The sequence below is a fragment of the Haliaeetus albicilla genome, chromosome 9 (assembly GCF_947461875.1).
Source record: "Haliaeetus albicilla chromosome 9, bHalAlb1.1, whole genome shotgun sequence".
NCBI lineage: Eukaryota > Metazoa > Chordata > Aves > Accipitriformes > Accipitridae > Haliaeetus > Haliaeetus albicilla.
Genome location: NC_091491.1, coordinates 4,639,882 through 4,655,414, shown reverse-complemented (window position 1 = coordinate 4,655,414; position 15,533 = coordinate 4,639,882). Strand labels below are relative to the sequence as shown.

Below are 15,533 nucleotides of genomic sequence, written 5' to 3'. Positions count from 1 at the left end.
GGAAAGTGACAGGAAAATTCTGTCTTTTCTTGGTTAGTTAATGGTCATCTCAGTGTACATGTGAGGTATCACTGGGCAGCACCAACTACAAAAAAAGCAGATGGGTGCAATTGGGTCTGTACACCCCAAAGATTGAAACTGGGGCCTTGTGGGACCCTGGGAAGCAGAGGTGGTTCATGGAGGCTCTTCTCCCTCCGGCTTTCAGGTTCTACCTCCAATCTAGTAGTAAAGAAAGTAGAAATAATTTACTGTCTTATCTGTACCCCCAAGCAAACATCCTTTTCATTAGTTTTCTGAAGAAGAATGTATTTCTGTGACAGTGTTACATTCAGTTCTTTGGTTTCTGTTTGAAAAATTATGCATGTGTTGGGAAACATAAATTTTTATTTTTAATTTTTTTTTTTAAGTCTTGCCTGCAGCTGTGGCTTGGTGGTTTGTTCACCTTAAATCTGAGGTCAGCTCTGCCTTCAGGGAAAGGGGCTGACACCACACAGCCAGGTGCTAGCACTCAGGGTCAGAGTGACCAGGTTTAGTCACTGCTGTACCACTGTTGGGCATCAGAGAATTAGGATGGTAGAGATGCATTACGTGCACATACAGCTTTTAAGCACCAGGTTTCAAAAACCATTAGCTGTAATATAGCACACACCCCTCCCTACCACCATTTGTGCATATTAAGCTCCAGCTAACATACCAAACAGTATTTAGTGGTTTTGCTAGGAAATACCACTATAGAATCAGCAGAACATACCTTTTTTCTGACTGTTCTTTGGCATAATGCAGGGGAAGAAAACCCATCCTGCTATGAAGCTTTCTGATATCCTAAGGGTTATTAGCCAATGCAGCTGTTAATATAGCCTCTTTTCCTTGCAACCTGCTTTGCTGTTTTCTGTGCTTTACTATAACCAGTAATTTCCAGTAACCTGGAAGCTTGCTAAAAAAATAGGCATAGAGCCATACTTCTGTGAAAGAGACTGATATGATAAAGTCAGGAACTTTATAGCAGTTTTATTGGAAAGTGTTTCTGTTGCAGGCAACAACAAGGAGGGCTTTGGTGTCTCTCTTCTGAATCAATACTGTTGGGGTTTGAAGAAACATTCCTCTGAGATATGCACTTTGCATTTCCGTAAGGGCTTTCTCAAAAGAGCCTATTTCTGGATATGCCAGCAAAATAGGAATGCTTTCCTGTTTCCTGAAGATGAAGACTTATTAAGGAGGAGAAGGTGTGTTCCCCCATTCACTGTTTACTTTGATGACATGAGAAGTTTTTATTTATGGCTGTATATTAGGCTTGGGATTTTTGAAGGGGAAGGTCAAGACAAAAATCTCTAATCTGGTTGCCATGAAGTTTCTGCCACTGAGCTGCGTGGAGGGGAAGGAGCTTGGCAATGGGACACCCATTCACAAGCTGGAGACAGGCTCCCCCCGTCCCCCGATGTTGGTGTTCAACACCCACTAAAACTCTTTGACCCCAGCACTGGTCACCATCAGCAGCGTTTGTCACAGCTCATTACACAGCAGGAATGTGAAAGCCCAGTGACCTTTCCCAGAGGGACAGGCAGAAAAGCAACAACACAAAAGAGGGAAGAAAATGTTGTACACTTTAGAAGAGAAATAATTGAATGTTATTGTGATGGAAAACACTGGGCTGACAACGGGCAGGAACAAAGACTTTCCTTTTAGGGTGTTGGTTGTGGGATGTGGGATTTGGACATCTATTCGTTCAGCTGGGTTCAGCTTACCTTCCTGCCTGCCCTTGGCTACCAGGGAATTTTGGCAGGCTGGGGAACAGCTCTCAGGTCCCAGTGACACTGGGGCATGGGGGACCTGGGCACTTTTCTGATGCATTGGAGCAAGGATCAGAGGTGGGAGAGCTGGGGGCACCTTGCGTGGCCTCCTTCTGCCACACAAAGGAAGAAAGAGGCCTAAATGTGACAGTTCTAAACCTATTAAAGAAGGCAAACTTTCAGCCTTTCTCCCCAAAGCTCGCCAGCTTCTGTAGTGGGGGACTAGAGCCCCTGGGACTGCTCCCAGCTGGGACTCCAGAGTTTCTCCTTCAAACAGGTCCAGATTTCCAACCACCTTGTTCATCCCTTCATTTCACTTCCAGTTTTTATTTAATCTGACTTCTCCAGTCTCCTGAGACAAACTGATTAATTCTTTTCCCCTTCGTAGTCCCCCGAGTCCCTTGTTCAATCTTTCCCGCCTCAGTGAGATCTTAATAAATGCTGCCTGTGGCTGGAAGTGGGATTGGGTCTCAGAACTGTAATTAATTCTTTACTTCCTCCATTGCTTCAATATGCTATTTACAGCCGTCAGCCCGTGCAGAAGCAGAGGTTTGCAGACTGCCTCCAACTTTTGCCTCTGATTAATGTGTTGTATCCACCTTGCTTTCTCCTTGCTCTCTTGCATTTCTTGGTTTGCCTTGTATCCAGTTTACTGTCGACATACGAAAAAACTGATGGACTTCCAGTTAAAATGTAATCTCAGAGACAACAATTGCCAGGCTTTTCTCTTTGCTCATGCTCTGTTATTTGAAAGCCTCTTAGTCCAGGCTGGCTGCTCATGACAGGACATCCAGACCCATTGCAGCAGCATGACCATGGTCTGACTATAATCTCCCTAATTGCTTTCTGTAGTCTCCTTTCCAGTAGCAGCTTGCAGGATTTTAACTCCAGCACACTGACTGTCAGCCCAGGGTGTGCTTTGGAGGCATTGCACAGGAGGATGTAAGCAACTTGGAGGGAGGTGGGTGAGACACAGCAGAAATGACTAGGAGAATCGGAAGGTCTGAATGAGAAAAAGCTATTAAAAGGGTTTGTGGGTTTTGGCAGATCAGTAGAGGGGAGCACAGTGAATGCTTGAAGCCTGCAAACACTACAGAATTATGTACGCTGACACCACAGAATATAAATAGGAGTGGATTGAAATTAATCTAGGGGTAATTGGGCTGAGTGGGGGAGCTGCTCCTTGCGGCTGTGGGAGCCTCCTCTGGCAGGGATGGAAGCCCCCGGTGCTGGCCCTGTTTTATACTGAGGGAAGTGCCTCAGCCTCCTGCCTGGGATCTGCTCAGGGTTTCAGCAGTGAACTGGAAAGCTTCATTCAATATGCCAGCAAGGCAGTGAATGCAAATTTTCTCCTTCTCTCTCTTTTGGGTGAGATTTATGCCACCTCCACATGCGCAGCCTCCTGGCAGCAATAAATCATAGAGGGGGAGGGAATGCTGCAACGAAACAGTTACCCTGCGGTTTCTGTGTGAGGGGCAGGGAGATTGGATTGTGTGGGGATCAGCCAGCCGCTCCCAGGCACACAGCCCCAGCATTGCAAACCTTCCCACCACTACATCAGAGACCACCCTCCACAGCCTGGGGAGACAGAGATGGGATTTGCTTTTTAGTCATCCACCTTCCCTTCCCTCCTGTGCCAGTGTTGTATGTATGCCCAGGTACCGGAGGCTAGGATGGAGCTGTCAACCTCATCTTGGCAGACAGGTTTATTACAGAAATGAGCGCTTTGCCTGCTCTGTGCCAAAGTTCTCCCCAGCGTGCGATGAGCTGGACACCCCCCAGACCCCCAGGCATAGGTTGCATCGCAGACTTACAGCTAGTGCATCAGCAGTCACCTCACCCGTTGGGACCTGTCAAAAATACATGTGGGATGCAAGGCCTGGTTCAGCCCGAATCATGGCAGAGCACAGCTCTGCCAGTAACTGGTACAGGTGGGAAGCACTCTGCTTTGCCCCAATGGGCATTAACTCTGCTCGCCCTGCAGGTCTGGCACAGCCTGCTTGACCTCTCTGTCATCTGACAGAGGTGCTGGGTTCAGCCCAGGGAAAGCAGAAGAGCCACAGGGAGGAGCAGGGGCATGAAGCAAAATAAGCAAATGCGCCCTAAGTGTCTCTCTCATTTGGGGACTGGAAAAGCTCCAGCAGACCCCTCTCCGTGGGCACTGTCAGTATTGCTGTCAGGTGTCTTCACCTCTGCACTGCAAAGCAGAAATGGAGGCAGGGCAAGGCCATGGACAGGCACTGCAGGAAAGCTCTTGGTACTCATACCAACCCTGCAAGGCACCAGCTCAGCGCTCTGCTCCATTTTGCAATTCCCTGGCAAAAATGCCCAGCTGATCTGATAAAACCTTGTCTTTCTCCAGTAGCCTCAGCCACCTCCTAGCCTTACCTCGCAGCCCCACTGCTCCTGGGACTCTGGCTGGGCAGCTGTCAGGCCTGGAGGCACAGGAGATGCTGAGTCCCCTTCACGCTGGCCACAAGCAGCAAGCACAAGAAGACACAAAGGGGACAAGTTCCCTCCAGTGCATCATGCCGAGCCCAGCACGCTCTGCTCCCTGCTGCCCCTGCAGCTTGGCAGGGCTCAGCCAGGGGAATGAGCCCTGCTCCAGAGGACCTGGGTTCAACCTCCGGGAAAGGCATTTGGCTGCTGTCTGTAAGCACCTGACTGCAGTTTAATCCACTTTCAGTGCAGAGCTCTGACAAGCCCCCAGCAGAACTAGGACAGCTAAAAATACTCAGTGCACAAAGAAAGTAGTAATTTGGGTAGGACTGAACCGAAGTGATTTATCTCAAATCAAAAGGTTCAAAAGGTGCAAAATGTGGTCTCATCAGGTCAAGTATCAGAAAAGGAGCAAAGATGTTGCAGGGCTTAAGAAAAGCAGCAAAATCTAAAGATCTTGCTAAACTTCACAGCAAGAGCAGCAAAGCCTGTACCAGCAACGCAAGGAGGTGCCTGCTGATTTCCCCACCATACGCTGACTTTACCTTTACTGTCAGTCTAAATTCTGCCAATTATTAAATTATCCAACTTGCAGCAGAAATGCAGTTAGATGTGATCCAAATGGTGTCACTACAATTATGGTAATTATCTGAAAACAAGCCAATTACTTCCCTCCTCTTCGTGCCAGTTGGTACCAAGATAGCAGCTGTTCGAGGGAAATTTGTTATTGCGTTACTGTACATTTGTTAAAGGTTGAGGTTATAGATTCTAGCCTTCTTTTAAATATTAAAAGTGCTATAAAGTCATGGAGTGTATAACTTATTAGGATTTTTTTTAAATGTCAGGAAGGGAGAAATTTCTTTTATATGCCAAGAGAACCGGTGGGAAAGTGATTTACTAATGATTGCTGGCTGGAAATGTGTACTTTGCAATCAGCATACGACTGAGCTATAAATTAACCTGTGTCAGCTTGTTACCTCTACCCATGTAAAATGAACTACATGCAGAAGCTTTCTGGGGATCTTTCACATTTCTCCTTCAGTTTTGGCATTTGGGATGCTCAGTGCATCTGGAGGCGTCTTGCAGGATTGGCCCCTCCACTGGATTCACTTTCAGCAGCTCATTCAGTTTGTCAAGTGCTTTGGCTCATTTAATCGTGTGAGAACCAGCAACACTCACTTATGGAGAGTGAATGCAAAGGATGGCTCAGCTCTGCCTGCAGCCCTGTGAGCGCTGCCCCAGGCAAAGCAAGTTGGGCCAACATTGGGCAGAGCCGTGGGAAATTCTTCACCCATGTGAAGAGGGTCCTGAGAAGTTATGTATCAAGCCATCTTTTACATTTAAAGCTGTTCATATCAAGGACAGCCTTACTTAAATTGCTGAAGGTGTCACAACATACAAAGCCCACCACTTGCAGCTACTGTCAGAGGTGCATATGAAGCGCCCTTGGACCACAGATCAGTGTGACCTCTCCTTTTGCACAGACCTTCCTTGCAGAAACTAGAGTCTTTCATCTCATGTTTGCTACCATATCCTCCCTTGGACTGACCTTAAATTTTTTTCATGTGATGTTTTGAAATCTTTGGCTTTGATGTGCGTAAAACACTTCTTTCAATAAATGTCAAGAGCAGATTAAAGAAAATTAAACGGCAGAAAGAAGAGATACTACCTTTTGGCTTGAACAGCATTTTCATGACAACTGAATGAATCAGCTATGAAGAATGTGTGTTTTCCTCTCCATGCTCAAGGTACATGCCAGTAGGATCTGTTTATAACTGTGGGCTTAACATACACCCCCATGCATCCATAATTCCCTGCAGCTTGTGTGCAGCTACACAGCCAAGGCACAGGGCAGAGCTCAGTTCCCGGGAGCAGGTTAGTGGCATTAGCCTGCTGCTTTGCTTGAAATAATTAGCCTTGCTCACAGATGACCTTCACAGCAAGCCCTAAAGGCTGACAGATTTGGGTTATATTGGAGCAACAGAAAGAAGCACGTTTCAGAGAGCTCCTCCTGCAGAAATCCCTGCTGCTCACTCCACCATCAGCCCCCAAGAACTGGAGCTGGGCATCACGGCACCCACGCACCCGCAGCAAGGGGGTTTCTCACTTCCGCAGACCACGGGGGACAGATGCAGCCACTGGGCTCCACTGCTTTCCTGGACATCCCTGGTACCTTCCTGCTATTCTTAACTGATACCATCTGCTTTCCATTTTCCTTTCCCAGAAAGTCCCTGTTGCTGTCAGAGTGACATGCCAGGACTATCTCCTTTCTGCATTTGGGGTTGTGTCCACTTCCTACTAACTTGGCAATATATGAAATACCACCTCACACAGAAGAGTGTAGGTATGCTATTTGCTACTGATCGCCACTCAATTTTTCTTTATTATCATTTAAGATTTACTTATTACCTTTATCCTTTTGCTTCACATGAAGTTATTTTCACATTTGTTACCCATTAAAACTGCCCAGTTCAGATTTCTCCCTGTTAAGCAGCAACAACACCTTCAGCCACAAGGATTACATTTGCTAGTGTTAAAAAAAAAAAAAAATCCAGGCAGTCCCCTGCCCATTTGTAGTATTCAATACGAGTGAGTGTGTAAACAGGTTTCTGCTTATCAGTCCCGCTGCTATCTGCTGCACACAAACTGCTCAGCCCCACAAAATCCAATTTCCAAGAGGTTAGAGGAGGGAACTGTTTGCAGAAACACAGCAATACCAATCTCCAAAGCCACAGCCCTCATTACGCTGACGTTGAAGAGAGAAATGCCGCTTGACTCCTCCTGGCACCCAAAGGTGACATTTACTTTTGTGACTTTGATTAGAATCAGCCCAGCTTTGCCATGGGATTGTTTCCTCCTATTTTCCCCTCCTTGTGGTGGGTCGGCAAAAACGGCTGAGCCCCCGCTGCGGCCATTGTGCCTGGAGCAGGTGCTGTGCATGGGGGGTCTGCAGTGCACCCTGGCCCTGCAGCACAACCATCACCTTCTGTTTCGCCCCAAACAGCTTGGAAACTCGACTTGGAAAGACCAGTCACACACTGACAGGAGAGATAGGAACACAGCCTGCTGCCTTCCATGGGGTGCCCTGCACCGGGCATGGAGCGAGAGGGTGAGGTCCTGCGTTCAAGGCTACACCATTTTGAGCTTTTGCCCAACACCTGGATGTAGACAGATGCTGCAGCTCAGTCCTGGAGTAGCTGAGCTCTCCAAGTGCCCTCTAGCACTGGGGAGGAAGGAACACAGCACCGGGGATGCCATGGGCTGAGCCCTCTGACATGGCTGCTGTAGGTGACAGCGGGAAGGATACAGCAGCATCCAGTGGCAGCAGGGCTGTGAAGTACAAAAGGCAAATGTGCCTCAGCCCCTGACACAGGCAAGAGCTCTTTGTTTATTCCCAGATAGAGTGATCAAGCAGCAGGCAGCCCACCTCCCTTCCTGACACCTCCGCTCCCGACACCTCCTGTAAAGGGCTGTTGCCCAGAAGTTCACTGCATCAGTAAAAATGCAAACTGTAAGCTGATTAGATATTCATAGATACTCTTTCTTGATTAGCTCACCATTAATATTTCAATGTCAGAACTGGATGCATACTGCCTCCCTGCTCTCTTCCTTCCTGCTTAATTAATTTTGACCATCACCAACAACAGTCTCCGACAGATAGCAGAAATTAAAGTGGGCTGTTCCGTGACTTTGCTTGCTGTAAACAGCTATTTGCAATTCCTTTTCATACATCACCCACCCGCGACAAAGAGATCACAGCAGCAGAAAATGAGTCTCCCTCGTAAGGACTTCAGAGATCCAAAAGAACATTTGCTTATTTGATAAAAATAATCAAAAAGACAATGCAGTAGGCACAACTCAGCAACAAGATTTGTGTCTCACCTAGTAATCAGCTGGCTGTTCTGCCATTAAAAAAAAGGAAGAGAAAGAATTGTTAATTTATCTTTAAAAAGAGAGGGCCTTTAATTTAGGGTAGCTCATAAAAGCCGTAGTATCACCCAGCTGTGAGGGGGTGTGATAATCACTGCAACCCCAGCAGTGGTGTGAGCGGCTCACTTCATAAAATGCAGGCTGCATGGCTGCCTAATGCACTGCACACACATCCATGGCTGATAACACGACATGCTGCTAATAGTCTGATTTTATTGATGTGCTCAAGTTATATGGGGGCAGGAAGAGCAGCGAGGCAGAAATTACATGGCGGCGTTCATTCCACCCCAGCCCAGGGGACCGTCTGCCTTCGTCCATCCTCCTCCTGGGCCCGGAGGGATGGGGAGCTCTCCTGCATGACTGGAGGGCAGTTGCCACCTCCCAGGTCCATGGGGTCCTGACGCAACACACACTGGGATTGCTATTACAATGTGCTTACCTGGGACCAAAGCGGCACTGGGTTTGCAGAAACAAAATTTTTGCCTTTTTTTGCTGCCACCTGAGCTGCATGTCGCTGCTGCAAAACAAACTCTCTGCTACTGGACATGGTCCACATCTCCATCCATTGCTGCAAACCACCCTGCCCCATCCTCCAGCCTCTCCTTTCCCAAGGAATACACCATGATGGTGACCCAAGGCAAGCAGAAAGGCAGGAGCGGCATGTTGCAGCCTTGCTCGGCTCCATCCTCTCCATGCAGTAACTCAGGCTGTTAAATGCCTGGCCAGAGCTCACCATCTGCTTCCAGTCTTCTAGGAATACTGCTGTGTAATTCAATCAAAAAGAAGACCCTTGTTTCACTGAATCGTAAGTCACTCTTCAAGTAATTATATTTTTATACCCCTATCAGGAGCAACAGGGGCGGTTCATTTTATGGGCTTTAGCAGCCAGAGCTGTGCTTCTGCCAAGGTTACAGCTGGGAGGGAAACACGATTTAACATTTCCTCAGCCATCCAAGGCTTATCCATGTTTTTAGCTTTTTGGTTAGGCAAGTGAATAAAGCCCTGCAGGACCAGGGCCTTTGTCCAGAAGTGCTCTTATTGTGGAGCATAGAGAATGTGCTGGCTTGGACCAGAAGAGCTGACCAAACCATCAGCATGAAGCTGATTCCCAGTGGTGTGAACATGCCAGGTCTGTCCTTCCAGGGCAACGCACAGAGCAGCTTCTGCAGCACAGTGATTGCTGCCTAACCAGGGAGCAAAATCCTACTTATCCCAGCAGCTGGAGGAGACATGGGGCTGCATCCCTCGCGTGCTGCCTTAGAAAGGTCAGATGAGATTAGTTCAGAGGAAAAGCCTACCAACTTGCTCCATCTAAAGTGCCTGGGATACAACTCACAGGACTCAAAAAAATAAAGGAGTTTTTAAAAAAGATCCAAAAAGGTAACCTTTCTGGAGCCTTCTCTTGCTCTCTGGGGTAATTTCCCCACTTTAGACACTTCCACTCTCCTACAGTTTGTGCCCTCTCTCCAGACAGCCACCCCTTAGCACCACTGTCCTTTCCTGGGTTAGTTTTCCACCTGCTCTTTCACTGCCCCAGATGTTCAGTCTTTTAAACAGATTTATTCCCTTGATTTTGAAAAGGGCTTCACCATGTTTCCATCTGTGTTTACAGTCAGTGCAGGGTAAATTTCTCCTCCTAGCAGATCTGTTCCTTACCAGCAAAGAAATTCGACTCAGCATAGAGTCAGACGGGAAGGCAGAGCAAAACATTTCCGAACCAGCACTCACTTGGGAGCTGTGCTATGTGCCCACACAAGGATGGAGACCTCTGCCAGACTACCTGCATTATCAGACTGTGCAAAAAGGAAGCGGGATCTGGCCCAGAGCCACCGCTCACAGGTCCGCTCTCAGGGCTGGCTCCCCAGCTCACCCAGCACCGCCTGCCAGTTATTCTGGCTACTGAAGCCAAATGCTCATCTAGAGCAAGCAAAGCAGGACTGAAATGCCCCACGTTCCACCAAAGGGTCTGACCCAGGCAGCCAGGACCCTGCTGGTTGGGTGTTGGAAAGACCCATTTTGTCAGACCTTCAGAGCTCCCTTCTCAGGGAAATCCTATCTCTGTGCATGCCTTCTCTTAAAGCAGGACCAGCTAATGCATGAACATGGCCATTTTTAACTGCCTGGGCAATTTGCCACTCAAAGGACAGTAAGCAGCTGCAGCCCAGATTTATCACCTTGCTCACCAAGGCTAGGCCAACACATCTCTGCTGTACGGCAACAGCAAGGCCTCGTAATGACTTCCCAGGTGGATCTACAGATAGCGTGAGCTTCGTCTAATCACAGGAAAACAGATTTTGAGGCATTTGGGGGATCACTGCTTCACCCTAAACTGATATCAACCTTCAGGTTTTGGGGCAGCAGGTTGCTGCTGGCAGACAGGTGTACATGCTGCTCTCATCGCTATAAACTGCCCTGCTCTGTGTCCTGACAGGTCCTTGTCCCCATGTTCAGATGCCTGTTAAATTACAGCCAGGATCCAACCAGCCCAGCAAACATTTATATCTGACACCAAGGCCAGAGACTGTCTTCCATGCTCCTAATATTGGTTTAGCACATCAGAAGAGGCCAAAAACTTCCAACACTGACAGACAGAGAGGGCTGGATGCTGAGGTTCACCAAAGCTCCCTGAAATGCATGCATCCTTCTCTTGAGCAGACTGAACTGCAAACTGCCCCTGACAGTCCTGAGCTCCCTATTAGCATCAGAGAGGATGGGGAGGGTTTTTTTTTTCTCTGCGTTACACTATACACTCAGTCCAGATGGATGAGTTAATAAAGATGATGTGACCTCTACACAATTGCTTCAGGATGCATGAAATTCAGCTAGGAGCTCCATTCCCCACAGCAAGGGAGGATATTCAGGTGGCCCTGGAGGGGATTTGCAAGGGTCTGTCTTCATCTTCCCAGCAACAGCAGATACAAACATGAGCCAAGCCAGGGGGAAAAAAGGGAAAAGTCAAACTGTTTATGATGAGAAACATCAGCTGAAGCACATAATCACATAGCAAGGAGATAAGGAGACATGCTTCTTCCCAGCACTGTGGGCATGCAACAAGCAGGCTGGGCAGCCACTAATGACAGCTATTAAATGATAAATGCTCTGAAGCTTTGCAGGATCAGGTTTATGATGTCCTGGCTGTGGTACAGGCAACCTGAACTTGCAAGGGAAGAAGGACCCTCTCATGCAGTGGTTCTCTCCTGCAACAACCAACAAGCATGGTTAAGCTCCACAAAAGGTGAACCATAATCAAAGCCCTCCCTCCCCAAAATCTCATGTGAGGGAGCCTGCTTGGAAAGGTATGGCTTGAAGAGCCCTCCAGCGACACCCCTGAGCTCCACACTGGTACCTTGAAAATGTTAGAATGAGAGTAAATGTCCTGCGTTGTAGAAGAAGGAACAACTGCCTGCAAACTGAACAGAGAGTCACAGGCAAAGGGAAGCAAATTCCCTCTAAAACTGAAGTATGGGTTTTCCCATCTGAAACACATGGCTCTGGCACAGTGCTGGGGTCCTTGGGGCTGGCTTGTATTTCCTCAGGGGCAACAGCTTTGGAGCCTCAGTGGCACTTGTTATTTGTTGTTCCCATTTATTACAAAGCACTGTTATTATTTACGAAATATACTTTTTATGGACTGTTACTGCATCCAAGTGCAATAACTGGTCTAAACTCAAATCCCTAGGAGAACTGTTGAAAGAGAAGCAATTTGGCCACATATTAATCGGACAAGGATTTCCCCAGGTTTAAGGGAACAGAAAATATGTTTTGTATAAGTGAACTAGTTCTTTCTTGCAGTATAAAACTGCTCTTTTCCAATGATAGCAATGAAAGGATATTGCTTCTGTCACTGATGCCACTGGAAATGTATTTCCCCTCTCCAAGAAACCAATGAAAGGACATGGCTGGTTTATTCGCTAAATGAGGCTACTGAGAAATACGCTACTCCCGGCATTAGCCCAGGCACACTGCTACTGCCGTGTCCCTGGCCTGACGGGACACAAAAGGCACCAAGTCAGCAGATGTGTGCCAAATGGCAAAACCATACCTGGAGAAAATCAAAGCACAGTATGAGAACTAAGCAGAAGACAGACAACTGTCCAAACATCAGATGGAAATGAATCCCTAAGTTCTCTCACCGAGGGTGAAGCGGGGCTCAGCTGCTGTACAGCGCAGCCAGGGTCTGGCCCCTTCTCCTTCAGCAGCTCTGCACCTTGTATGAAATGAGCTTAAACCCTGGGGAAAGCTAATCTGTGCAGGGAGCCTGGCCATTAGGAAAGCTGCCAGCCCCTCTCCCTTTTACTGCTAAGTTTAATGGTCTGGCTCTCCGCTGAAGGTTTTAGGTTTTGGAAGTAAAATCTCGAAATGGCTGTTGAACCAAGATGATCTGTCACTCGAATGTATGCACTGAAGTGAGCATGGAGGAATTACTGTTTCAGCAGAAGTGAAAATTTCCTCCAGTGAAAGGCTGAAGTTGAGTCTATGTTTGTGGTTCCTCTTTCATGCTCGTCGATCTGCAGATCTGGCAAGTTCATTTTGCTTCCCTGCAACATCCTCCCAGGTGACACCTCCCAGTTGGAAAGTAGACAGAAAAAAAGTCAATTGTTGTTTTTAACATGGGAGTTCATCAGATTCTTAAACAGGCAGAGATTGGTAGAATAATATCATCTGGGCTTTGGCGCGGGTGCCCAGCATCTCTGCAGGGTTCGGAGCAGTCCCTCTGCAGGACACACTGGCCTGAGGCCCAGGATGTTGACAGCTTATACTGAGCTGAATTTTGGAGCAAATTGGCAAAAAATGCAGCAAAAGAGGATTTGCATCAGTGCGAGTGAAAAAAATGAGAGCACACGTAAGTCAGGCATAAGCAATATTGGCTCCAGAGTGAAGCACCTCTCGGGCTGGGCTGCGACAGAGCCCCCTCTCCAGCGCCCTGGCAGTGGGCTCCTACTATCAGATATTTATTAGTTGTGTCAGGAATTAGTGAGAGTTCACTGACTGAATAATAATGTGCCAAAGGCAGTTTTTCGACTTTGCTAATGTAATTAAAGAAAGCAGGGGGAAAAAGCCTTGTACCAGGGAAGGAACCAGGGCTTCAGATGTCGTTGGTCACTGTCCCTATTGCAAGGACGAGATGTTAAATGTGGAGGGGAGAGGGTGAAGATGGCAATGAGGACCTGAGCAGTGACAAGGATCATGCAATTACTGCCAGCTGTGATGGGAGGATTGCTCTTTCCGGAGAAAGACAAGGAGAAAACAGAAGAGCTGCCCTTGTGACTCAGGAGCTGGATCCATCGCCCGGTTCAGGTTTTATGCTGCTGTTTTTTACTTTCATGCCCAAACACCTTGCATCAAGGCTAGACTTTGCTTTATTTTTGGCGCTTCTCCTCTTGCTTAGCCAAATCTTGCAGTTTTGGAGGACCTTTTGTAAATGACTGGAAACAACTTTATGGCAACAATTTGTTAATACTGCTCTGGTGATCGAACAGAGCCAGCAGTGTCACTGCATCAGGCCTGAACACATTTTTCAAGCCCCACAAGTAGAGGGACCACATGGGCTCTGTGATAAAAGCCAAGATGCTATTTCTAAAACAGGGATGGGGGAAGCTTTGGGTGATTTTACATCAATTCAATGCCTGGACAACAGGGCGCTGCTCCCGCGCTGCCTCCGCTGCCAAGTTCCTCTTCCAAATCCCAGGGCTGTCTTCTGACAAACAACCCTCAGCGTCAACAGGTTAGGGCTCCCAGGCACTGTGCCCACAAAAATGCCCATCAGGAAACGAGCTGCAGGTCAGCCCCCAGCCCAGACTGCGTGGGAGGGGGTGGGAAAGGCTGCACTGTGGGAAAGGTCTGGAATTGGCTCAGACCCTCTTCTCCTCGGCCATTCCTGAATGTTTTTAATATTGGTTGCAGTGTTGGCCACCCAACCCCAAACTGTCCCCTGCCTTGAGCAGATGTCTGCTCCATTTATGTCTCCTCAAAGAGGTGCTGCAGGGGCCATGCTGTGACACTGCCTGCACCCCTGGAGCAGTGGGCATGTCCCCACTGTCCAGTGGCTCCTGCAACATCCTCGGACATTGCTCTCCAGCATCCCCAACAGCTGCTGGTGCCACAAGTCCTTTAGTACATTGGAAGGTGATATTTGGCAGAGTGCCTTCCCCAGGCCATTATTTCAATCATGATTTCTTGGTGAGGGGCAGGACGGGAGGGATCTGAGACCTTGCAGGCAACTGCTGCGGGTGCAGACTGGCCACGTGCACTGATGTAAGTGAAGCTCTGTCACCTCAAAGCACCTTTTGGCCCTAAAAATGCAGCACTTGAACTACAGAGCAAAACACAGGGAGGCAAGCAGAGCTGCACTTTCCTGAGTCATGGCAACAGTTCCACTGCTGCCCAGTTATCAGAGACCCCGTCAGGCAGCACTCCAAAACCACCTTGCATGGTAGTGATGGCAGCAGGGAAGGGGAGACTTTCACAGTGTTTTTAATAGCAGGCCAGCAATTATCAGGCAGCCATGACCCCTCTATTTGCTGCCACCAGGAAGATGCTAGCGAAGGTCAGAGTACCCAGGCAGCCTGGTTGTACACCCTCTTGGTGCTATTTTTATCTAAGTTACTAATTACACATTACCTATATGTCACCAGGCTAATCAATATTAATCTGAGGAATCAATACGGACGTGGATGACAGTGCTGTTTGCCATTCAGAGCCTGCACAAGCTGGGAAAAACAGGGCACCATCGATCCCAAAGGTGGGCTGAGATGCAGGGCGGGATGGGAGGCACAATGCGGGCAGTGACCACATGCTGCCTTCCTAAATAATACTGTGACACAGGGACTGGGCCAGCCTCCTGTCCAGGAACCTGCCCCCTCTGTGCTGCCCCCCAGCATGTGCCTGCATCCCAAGGCTGGGGCAAACCTCCCAGCCATCCCGCAGCACTCCCTTAGGAATGGCACAGCCCATTTTAATCTGGGCTGATTTTCAATCCTTCGGACTCGATGCATTTAAAAGATTCACACTGATCTGAAAATGAACAATTCTCCCTCTTTATGTGTTCTCACCTGATGATCAATGTCTTAAGTAATCACAGGCTACTTCAAAAAGCACAAGGTCTCCTACACTTTGCTTTGCTGCTTAACTAATCAAAAGCTGAAGTTAATGTCACCATGCTTCTGCCAGCAAGAGGGATCTTGGCTGCAGAATGCAATCAAATTTTGCAGGAAGAAGCTCTTGGGACTACCATGAAATTTGGGATTAAAGTGCAGCTAAGTAAGGGAATTGTGGAACTGGGGGTTTCTGCCTGTCTTACTGGAGTCTTATAACTGTTCTGATTCTGTCACAGCGATGCTGGGAAATTGCTCTTTGAAACCAAAAGAGCCTTAGAAA

At 48.0% G+C, this 15,533-nt stretch overlaps 2 protein-coding genes across 2 annotated transcripts in view; both read right to left on the bottom strand.

Annotated features, from left to right (window-relative positions):
* Positions 1 to 4,421, bottom strand: part of ASPA (aspartoacylase) — a 57,333-nt gene extending 52,912 nt beyond the window's left edge. Inside the window, exon 1 of the mRNA XM_069791079.1 lies at positions 4,176 to 4,421. The gene's annotated coding sequence lies outside the window, so the exon portion shown is untranslated. The remainder of the gene's footprint in view (positions 1 to 4,175) is intronic.
* The window catches only part of LHFPL7 (LHFPL tetraspan subfamily member 7), a 66,063-nt gene that overhangs the window by 34,514 nt on the left and 16,016 nt on the right, over positions 1 to 15,533 (bottom strand). The window lies entirely within an intron of this gene.